This window comes from Globicephala melas, chromosome 16 (assembly GCF_963455315.2).
Source record: "Globicephala melas chromosome 16, mGloMel1.2, whole genome shotgun sequence".
Classification (NCBI taxonomy): domain Eukaryota; kingdom Metazoa; phylum Chordata; class Mammalia; order Artiodactyla; family Delphinidae; genus Globicephala; species Globicephala melas.
The window spans coordinates 20,398,690-20,409,484 of record NC_083329.1 but is presented as its reverse complement, the minus strand read 5'-3'; the positions used below and the strand labels follow the sequence as shown (position 1 = coordinate 20,409,484).

At 39.5% G+C, this 10,795-nt stretch overlaps 1 long non-coding RNA gene across 2 annotated transcripts in view; it reads right to left on the bottom strand.

The window, feature by feature from the left end:
- Positions 1-9,093: 9,093 nt before the first annotated feature.
- LOC132593637 (uncharacterized) overlaps positions 9,094-10,795 on the bottom strand; it is a 395,493-nt gene continuing 393,791 nt past the window's right edge. For both annotated transcript variants that reach the window (XR_009559366.2, XR_009559365.2), the window contains one exon: positions 9,094-10,547. This is a non-coding gene — a long non-coding RNA (uncharacterized lncRNA). The remainder of the gene's footprint in view (positions 10,548-10,795) is intronic.

Here is a 10,795-nt window from a genome sequence, read left to right as displayed (position 1 = left end):
CTCTGATCCCAATGCTCTCTCAGTATCTGACCCCCTGTGATGGTCACTAAATAGTGGTGGACTGACTGACGCCTGTACAGCAGCTCAATCTCCAAAAAATCACTACCCAATATTCTCAAAAGTTCACTATGTGCCAGGAACTTGCTACATGTTTTGCATGTACTATCTCATTATTTTTTCAAAAACTGCCTGAGGTAAGTACTATTACTTAAGTAATAATAGTACTCAAGCAATTTAAGTGATTATCCTGGTCACACAACTACTTAGTGTAGAAGGCAGTGTTAGAACCCGGGCAGTCCTTCCCACAATCCATGCTTCACTAGTATAACAATTGGGCAGTTATAATTTCCAGCCTTCTTTAAGTTCTGAGTCATTTTTTAGTTATTTTGTACAAACAAATCTGATTGTATAAAGTATCTGAAGGAAAAAATTGTGTTTGTCATTTCAGTTTGCTACTGTGTTGAAAGGCCAGTGATCCAGGGAATAGCACAGTTGCTGATAGTATAATTGTACAGTGTGAGCATAGGTGACATCCTTCTCATTTTTGCTCCCCTTCTCCCGTTGTAGGTCTCCCCATTCCTGATGGATAATTTGGCTTTGTCTTGCACCCAGTCACATAATATGCCTTATAATGTGTTTTGTATTTCAAATCAGTTTCAAATATAACCAATGATAGAAAACTGAGGAGAACAAAAATACTAGACACGTGACAAATCATGTTGAACAGATGATGAATTTTTAAAAAAGAATACTCTAAAATACTATCATCATTACTTGTGACTGTATACACAGGTCCTTTTTAAATATACATCACTTGATTTCAATCCTTGCTAAAAAATAGCTTGGATTTCATTTGAATTGACAAAGCACAAAATATGCATGCCCATCACTGTCACTATAGCTCTTCACTTGACTCTGGAAAAACTTATTTATTCCTCTGGAATAAAAGGAATAATGATGGGGAAAAGAAGACTATAAACAATGATCTGTAAACTGTATTTGCTGTTTTTATCATTAATGGTAGTATCAAATGATGGCTTCAAAAAAAAGCACTTTTTCCAAATGGTAAATAATATGATAAATACATATTAATTTGAAGATATTCTAAGTTAAACAAAATAAATATTGCTTTTTAAATTTTATTTTGAAAATTATAAAGGACAACCATAAGTACCTCAGAATTTAATTTGATTTAGAAGAGGCCACCTGATTAGAGAATTTTCACTGTACGAATTTTGGAAGGTAAGTCAAAATAATAATCCCTATATACGATTTTTGTAAATATGTTCCCTTTCCCAATCATCTCCATTGCAAATAATAGACTGGAGGTAAGATCTTCCATTTCAGCTCAGAAATGATCAACAGCATGGCTGAATTTGCTTTTATCCATCTATTATCTCAACATCTAATAAACACCTACTTGGCTGCAGGAACTGCTTCTCTACGACTCATATACATATACCCTTGACTATAAATCACATATTGCAAGATATTAAAAATGAAATCCAACCAGGCACCAATTGACACGACATGAGAATTTCCAAAGTGCGGTTTCAAATCTCCATAAGCAGATGTTAAAAGGCAATTCTTTGAATCAAGTCTAGAACTTTTGGATTCCTCAGCTAGATAAAATCTACAAAAAGGGGTTGGCAAGTGAAAGAAGAGAGGGTTTGGTAAGAAATATTTGAGAAGAGTTTTTCTTTAGAAAGAGTTGTTGTGCTCTGATTTGCCCACCACCTCACAGAAAGGTCTCATCTCATTCCCAGTGAAAGAGGTCACCCTGCATCTAGGCTGGTGTGACTCCTACAAAGGACAGAAGGAAGGTCCAAGACATGCTACTTTGTTGGATATCCAGGAGAGGGCTGCTAGTCTGCAATCAGCCTACCTCTAAGAGTTGGTGAGAAAAAGGTATTTCCTACAGATAGTTGGAGGCCATCTGTAAAGGGGAAGAACCAGCCTGGGTTCATAATGGGTCTTGTCCAATTGGGCCACATGGGATGCACAAATCCCTGTAACAAGAAACTAAGGGGGGAGGCTTTCTATTCCTAGGAATTGCTTAATTTATGGAAAACTGTCATCCATAAAATGATGCATCTGCTTACCCAGGTCACGTGAACTTTAGTTGGAAAGAAAAGCCACAAACTATTAAAGCGTCTCTGGTAGCACCACACACACACACACACACACACACACACACACACACACACACACACACACACACACACACACACACACACACACACACACACACACACACACACCAGCTTTAAACATCTTTGAGGCCCAGAGACCATAAAAACAACTTATAATTGTATCATTTAAATAAAAGATTTCACTTTCCTTTAATACTTCACACTCACCCTTCCCGGACTCTGTGGGTGTCAGAATGTGCCCAGCAAGGTCGGGTGAGGGTTGAAAAGAACAAATAAAGAATTAAACAAGAATGTTATTATTCTCTTTTTCCTACTGCAGGCTTCCATTTCCCCTGAAGTCCTCACTGAAGGAGAGGTTATAATGCTTAGTAAAATTCAGAGTTTTCATTGATATCTTTGATTGGACATTCTGATCTCTGTCAAAAAGTGTGCATAAAAGGTGCTGGTGTGGAAGTTTTCATCCAAGGGCAGAGAAAAATCACCCTGTCTTGAATATATTTTAAAGGGATGGTGGAAAATAAAGTTGTGTTTTGGTGATGTCCATTGTTGCCCTTTATCATCATACTGGTTTCACATGCATTGACACTTAAAAATTTTGCTTCAATTCTAAGCTGGCTAGAGAGGCAGAGCTAAGTCAGGACTGTGTCTTGAAGCCTGTTCCACAGCAAGTGCAGACGTGACAGGAAACATTGAGTGTGAATTTAATTACAAAATCATTTGTAAAATTAAAGAAGTAATAAATCTAGATTTTCCATATTTGACCTAGTCCTTTCTTTCTTTTTATTTTATTGAAGTATGGTTGATTTACAATGTTGTGCCAGTCTCTGCTGTACAGCAAAGTGACTCAGTTATACACATATAGACATTCTTTTTTTATATTCTTTTCCATTATGGTTTATCACAGGATACTGAATATAGTTCCCTGTGCTATATATTAAGACCTTGTTGTTTATGCATTCTAAATGTAATAGTTTGCATCTATCAACCCCAAACTCCCAGTCCATTCTTCTCCCTCCCTCCCTCCCCCTTGAGTTCTAGCTCTGTTACCTATTCCATAGAACTTCGCTTTTACATCTGTGTAATTACAGGCTGGACTAACTTATCTTTAAATAATGATGGGTATGAGCTTATAAATGCTTATCCAAAAGAATTAATGAGTAAGTGGTAAATTCAGTCCTGGATCTTGCCATTAACTTGTAGTGTGACCTTTTCAAGATTCCTAATTTTTCTATATCTTAATTGACTTCTCTCTCTCTCTCTATGTATATATCTTCATTGCATTCCTATAAGGTGGATGTGCAGCTCTAAAAATAATAATAATAAAGCATTTTTGAAAATTTCAAAACCTTATGCAAACACTAGATAAAATGGGAATTAAGATGGCTATCAGAAAATTGTGTCAGATGAACACTGATTTATTTGAAACCTTCCAGAAAGCAACCAAAGCTGTGAAGAGAGGTTTAAAACTATTCACGCTCCACTCCCACACTCCATTTTTCTCTTTATCCAGATAGAATATCCTTCCTTTCAATATTTCATGCAGAGAGGTTCAAAAAAATCCTTTGCCAGCAATTCCACAGTTTCAGAATTCTTATAATTGTATATTTATTCCACTTAATCTACTCATGTTAGTATAAAAGCAGATGAAAAAATTTTTGATCATTAATTGTACTAGCAGAAAGAAAATATTTGCTCTAAATGTTGAAAGGGAGACTATTCCATCTTCAGGTAGGAGCTATTGCTCAAGTGTTGCATTTTAAGTATTCTTGTTTTTTAAGTGACATCAACTGTTGTTTTTTTAACATCTTTATTGGAGTATAATTGCTTTACAATGGTGTGTTAGTTTCTGCTTTATAACAAAGTGAACCAGTTATACATATACATATGGTCCCATATCTCTTCCCTCTTGCATCTCCCTCCCTCCCACCCTCCCTATCCTAACTCTCTACGTGGTCACAAACCACCTAGCTGATCTCCCTGTGCTATGCGGCTGCTTCCCACTAGCTATCTATTTTACGTTTGGTAGTGTATATATGTCCATGCCACTCTCTCACTTTGCCACAGCTTACCCTTCCCCTTCTCCATATCCTCAAGTGCAATCTCTAGTAGGTCTGTGTCTTTATTCCCGTCTTACCCCTACGTTCTTCATGAACTTTTTTTTTTCTTAGATTCCATATATATGTGTTAGCATATGGTATTTGTTTTTCTCCTTCTGACTTACTTCACTCTGTATGACAGACTCTACGTCCATCCACCTCACTACAAATAACTCAACTTCGTTTCCTTTTATGGCTGAGTAATATTCCATTGTATATATGTGCCACATCTTCTTTATCCATTCATCTGTTGATGGACACTTAGCTTGCTTCCATGTCCTGGCTATTATAAATAGAGCTGCAATGAACATTTTGGTACATGACTCTTTTTGAACTATGGTTTTCTCAGGGTTTATGCCCAGTAGTGGGATTGCTGGGTCATAAGGTAGTTCTATCTGTAGCTTTTTAAGGAACCTCCATACTGTTCTCCATAGTGGCTGTATCAATTTACATTCTCACCAACAGTGTAAGAGGGTTCCCCTTTCTCCACACCCTCTCCAGCATTTATTGTTTCTAGATTTTTTGATGATGGCCATTCTGATTGGTAGGAGATGATATCTCATTGTAGTTTTGATTTGCACTTCTCTAATGATTAATAATGTTGAGCATTCTTTCATGTGTTTGTTGGCAACCTGTGTATCTTCTTTGGAGAAATGTCTATTTAGGTCTTCTGCCCATTTTTGGATGGGGTTGTTTGTTTTTTTGTTATTGAGCTGCATGAGCTGCTTGTAAATTTTGGAGATTAATCCTTTGTCAGTTGCTTCATTGGCAAATACTTTCTCCCATTCTGAGGGTTTTCTTTTGGTCTTGTTTAGGGTTTCCTTTGTTGTGCAAAAGCTTTTAAGTTTCATTAGGTCCCATTTGTTTATTTTTGTTTTTATTTCCATTACTCTAGGAGGTGGGTCAAAAAGGATCTTGCTGTGATTTATGTCATAGAGTGTTCCGCCTATGTTTTCCTCTAAGAGTTTGATGGTGTCTGGCCTTACATTTAGGTCTTTAATCCATTTTGAGTTTATTTTTGTGTATGCTGTTAGGGAGTGGTCCAATTTCATACTTTTACATGTACCTGTCCAGCTTTCCCAGCACCACTTATTGAAGAGGCTGTCTTTTCTCCACTGTATATTCTTGCCTTCTTTATCAAAGATAAGGTGACCATATGTGCATGGGTTTATCTCTGGGCTTTCTATCCTGTTCCATTGATCTACATTTCTGTTTTTGTGCCAGTACCATACTGTCTTGATTACTGTAGCTTTGTAGTATAGTCTGAAGTCAGGGAGCCTGATTCTTCCAGCTCCATTTTTCGTTCTCAAGATTGCTTTGGCTATTCGGGGTCTTTTGTGCTTCCATACAAATTGTGAAATTTTTTGTTCTAGTTCTGTGAAAAATGCCAGTGGTAGTTTGATAGGAATTGCATTGAATCTGTAGATTGCTTTGGGTAGTAGAGTCATTTTCACAATGTTGATTCTTCCAATCCAAGAACATGGTATATCTCTATCTATTTGTATCATCTTTAATTTCTTTCTTCAGTGTCTTATAATCATCTGCATACAGGTCTTTTGTCTCCTTAGGTGGGTTTATTCCTAGATATTTTATTCTTTTTCTTGCAATGGTAAATGGGAGTGTTTTCTTAATTTCACTTTCAGAGTTTTCATCATTAGTATATAGGAATGCCAGAGATTTCTGTGCATGAATTTTGTATTCTGCTACTTTACCAAATTCATTGATTAGCTCTAGTAGTTTTCTGGTACCATCTTTAGGATCCTCTATGTATAGTATCATGTCATCTGCAAACAGTGACAGATTTACTTCTTCTTTTCCGATTTGGATTCCTTTTATTTCTTTTTCTTCTCTGATTGCTGTGGCTAAAACTTCCAAAACTATGTTGAATAACAGTGGTGAGAGTGGGCAACCTTGTCTTGTTCCTGATCTTGGTGGAAATGCTTTCAGTTTTTCACCATTGAGGACGATGTTGGCTGTGGGTTTGTCATATATGGCCTTTATTATGTTGAGGAAAGTTCCCTCTATGCCTAGTTTCTGCAGGTTTTTCTCATAAGTGGGTGTTGAATTTTGTCAAAAGCTTTCTCTGCATTTATTGAGATGACTATATGGTTTTTCTCTTTCAATTTGTTAATATGGTGTATCACATTGATTGATTGGCGTATATTGAAGAATCCTTGCATTCCTGGAATAAACTCCACTTGATCACGGTGTATGATCCTTTTAATGTGCTGTTGGATTCTGTTTGCTATTATTTTGTTGAGGATTTTTGCATCTATGTTCATCAGTGATATTGGCCTGTAGTTTTCTTTCTTTGTGACATCTTTGTCTGGTTTTGGTATCAGGGTGATGGTGGCCTCGTAGAATGAGTTTGGGTGTGTTCCTCCCTCTGCTATATTTTGGAAGAGTTTGAGAAGGATAGGTGTTAGCTCTACCCGAAATGTTTGATAGAATTCGCCTTTGAAGCCATCTGTCCTGGGCTTTTGTTTGTTGGAAGATTTTTAATCACAGCTTCAATTTCAGTGCTTGTGATTGGTCTGTTCATATTTTCTATTTCTTCCTGGTTCTGTCTCGACAAGTTGTGCATTTCTAAGAATTTGTCCATTTCATCCAGGTTGTCCATTTTATTGGCATAGAGTTGCTTGTAGTAATCTCTCATGATCCTTTGTATTTCTGCAGTGTCACTTGTTACTTCTCCTTTTTCATTTCTAATTCTATTGATTTGAGTCTTCTCCCTTTTTTTCTTGATGAGTCTGGCTAGTGGTTTATCTATTTTGTTTATCTTCTCAAAGAACCAGCTTTTAGTTTTATTGATCTTTGCTATCATTTCCTTCATTTCTTTTTCATTTATTTCTGATCTGATTTTTATGATTTCTTTTCTTCTGCTAACTTTGGGGGTTTTTTATTCTTCTTTCTCTAATTGCTTTAGGTGCAATGTTAGGTTGTTTATTTGAGATGTTTCCTGTTTCTTAAGGTAGGGTTGTATTGCTATAAACTTCCCTCTTAGAACTTCTTTTGCTGCATCCCATAGATTTTGGGTCATCGTCTCTCCATTGTCATTTGTTTCTAGGTATTTTTTTATTTCTTCAGTGATCACTTCTTTATTAAGTAGTTAAGTAGTGTATTGTTTAGCCTCCATGTGTTTTTTGTTTTTGTTTTTGTTTTTGTTTTTTGCAGTACGTGGGCCTCTCACTCTTGTGGCCTCTCCCTTTGTGGAGTACAGGCTCCGGACGCGCAGGCTCAGCGGCCATGGCTCACAGGACCAGCCACTCTGAGGCATGTGGGATCTTCCTGGACCGGGGCACGAACCTGTGTCCTCTGCATCAGCAGGCAGACTCTCAAACACTGTGCCACCAGGGAAGCCGTGTGTTTGTATTTTTTACAGATCTTTTCCTGTAACTGATACCTAGTCTCACAGCATTGTGGTCAGAAAAGATACTTGATACAATTTCAATTTTCTTAAATTTACCAAGACTTGATTTGTGACCCAAGATATGATCTATCCTGGAGAATGTTCCATGAGGACTTCAAAAAATGTGTATTCTGTTGTTTTTGGATGGATTGTCCTATAAATGTCAATTAAGTCCATCCTGTTTAATGTATCATTTAAAGCTTGAGTTTCCTTATTTATTTTCATTTTGAATCATCTGTCCATTGGTGAAAGTGGGGTGTTAAAGTCCCGTACTATGATTGTGTTACTGTCGATTTCCCCTTTTATGGCTGTTAGTATTTGCCTTATGTATTGAGGTGCTCCTATGTTGGGTGCATAAATATTTACAATTGTTATATCTACTTCTTGGGTCGATCCCTTGATCATTATGTAGTGTCCTTCTTTCCTCAGTTCTTTTCATTCTTTTTTCTTTATTCTGCTCTGCAGTATTTATTTCCACTATTTTATTCTCCAGGTCACTCATCTGTTCTTCTGCCTCAGTTATTCTGCTATTGATCCCTTCTAGAGGATTTTTAATTTCATTTATTGTGTTGTTCATCATTGCTTGTTTCCTCTTTAGTTCTTCTAGGTCCTTGTTAAATGTTTCTTGCATTTTCTCTATTCTATTTCCAAGATTTTGGATCACCTTTACTATCATTATTCTGAATTCTTTTTCAGGTAGACTGCCTATTTCCTCTTCGTTTGTTAGGTCTGGTGGGTTTTTATCTTGCTCCTTCATCTGCTGTGTGTTTTTCTGTCTTCTCATTTTCCTTAACTTACTGTGTTTGGGGTCTCCTTTTTGCAGGCTGCAGGTTCATAGTTCCCATTGTGTTTGGTGTCTGTCCCCAGTGGCTAAGGTTGGTTCAGTGGGTTGCGTAGGCTTCCAGGTGGAGGGGACTAGTGCCTGTGTTCTGGTGGATGAGGCTGGATCTTGTCTTTCTGGTGGGCAGGTCCACGTCTGGTGGTGTGTTTTGGGGTGTCTGTGGACTTATTATGATTTTAGGCAGCCTCTCTATTAATGGATTGGGCTGTGTTCCTGTCCTGCTAGTTGTCTGGCGTAGGGTGTCCATCACTGTAGCTTGCTGGGTGTTGAGTGAAGCTGGGTCTTGGTGTTGAGATGGAGATCTCTGGGAGATTTTCGCCATTTGATATTACGTGGAGCTGGAGGTTTCTTGTGGACCAGTGTCCTGAAGTTGGCTCTCCCATCTCAGAGGCACAGCACTGACTCCTGGCTGCAGCACCAAAAGCCTTTCATCCACACAGCTCAGAATAGAAGGGAGAAAAAATAGAAAGAAAGAAAGAAAGAAAGAAAGAAAGAAAGAAAGAAAGAAAGAAAGAAAGAAAGAAAGAAAGAAAGAAAGAGAGAGAGGGAGAGAGATAGAGAGGGAGAGAGAGAAAGAAAGAAAGAAAGGAAGGAAGGAAGGAAGGAAGGGGAGAAAATAAAATAAAGTAATAAAAAATAATTATTAAGAAAAAAATTTTAAAAAGTAAAAAAGAAAAGAAAAAAAAAAAAACCACGGACATACAGAACCCTAGGACAAATGGTGAAAGCAAAGCTATACAGACAAAATCTCACACAGAAGCATACACATACACACTCACAAAAAGAGGAAAAGGTGAAAAAATAATATATCTTGCTCCCAAAGTCCACCTCCTCAATTTGGGATGATTCGTTGTCTATTCAGGTATTCCACAGATGCAGGGTACATAAAGTTGATTGTGGAGCTTTGATCCGCTGCTTCTGAGGCTGCTGCGAGAGATTTCCCTTTCTCTTCTTTGTTCGCACAGCTCCCGGGGCTCAGCTTTGGATTTGGCCCAGCCTCTGCGTGTAGGTCACCTGAGGGTGTCTGTTCTTCGCTCAGACAGGACGGGGTTAAAGGAGCAGCTGCTTCAGGGGCTCTGGCTCACTCAGGCCAGGGGGAGGGAGGGGTACAAAGTGAGGGGTGAGCCGGCAGCGGCAGAGGCCGGCGTGACATTGCACCAACCTGAGGCGCGCTGTGCATTCTCCCGGGGACGTTGTCCCTGGATCCCGGGACCCTGGCAGTGGCGGGCTGCACAGGCTCCCGGGAGGGGCCGTGTGGATAGTGACCTGTGCTCGAACACAGGCTTCTTGGTGGCGGCAGCAGCAGCCTTACCGTCTCATGCCCGTCTCTGGAGTCTGCGCTGATAGCCGGGGCTTGCGACCCATCTCTGGAGCTCCTTTAAGCAGTGCTCTTAATCCCCTCTCCTTGCGCACCAGCAAACAGAGGCAAGGAAAAGTCTCTTGCCTCTTCGGCAGGTCCACACTTTTTCCCGGACTCCCTCCCGGCTAGCCGTGGTGCACTAACCCCCTGCAGGCTGTGTTCACACAGCCAACCCCAATCCTCTCCCTGCGACCCGATCTCCGAAGCCCGAGCCTCAGCTCTCAGCCCTGCCCGCCCGGCGGGTGAGCAGACAAGCCTCTCGGGCTGGTGAGTGCTGGTCGGCCCTGATCCTCTGTGCAGGAATCTCTCCGCTTTGCCCTCTGCACCCCTGTTGCTGCGCTCTCTGTGGCTCCGAAGCTCTCCGCTCCGCCACCCGCAGTCTCCGCCCACGAAGGGGCTTCCTAGTGTGTGGAAACCTTTCCTCCTTCACAGCTCCCTCCCACTGGTGCAGATCCTGTCCCTATTCTCTTGTCTCTGTTTATTCTTTTTTCTTTTGCCCTACCTAGGTATGTGGGGAGTTTCTTGCCTTTTGGGAGGTCTGAGGTCTTCTGCCAGCGTTCAGTAGGTGTTCTATAGGAGCAGTTCCACATGTAGATGTATTTCTGATGTATCTGTGGGGAGGAAGGCGATCTCCGCATCTTACTCTTCCGCCATCTTCTCAAATCTCCCGACATCAGCTGTTTGACTGCTGGAATTATCATAATATATGAGGCCAAAATACATTGTAATGTTTATTTCGCTAGTGGATTTTTGATCTCTGCTAACACAGAAATCAAAACAAGAAAATGTCTTTAAAGAATAAAATTGAATAATTCAGTATCCACAGGGGGTGTGGGATAAACATAAAGATATTACATGCAAAGTTTTTTCACTTGACTTATTAGATAGTAATCTTCTAGATTTTTCTTTCATGTATAATTTTCCTTGGCAATTGAC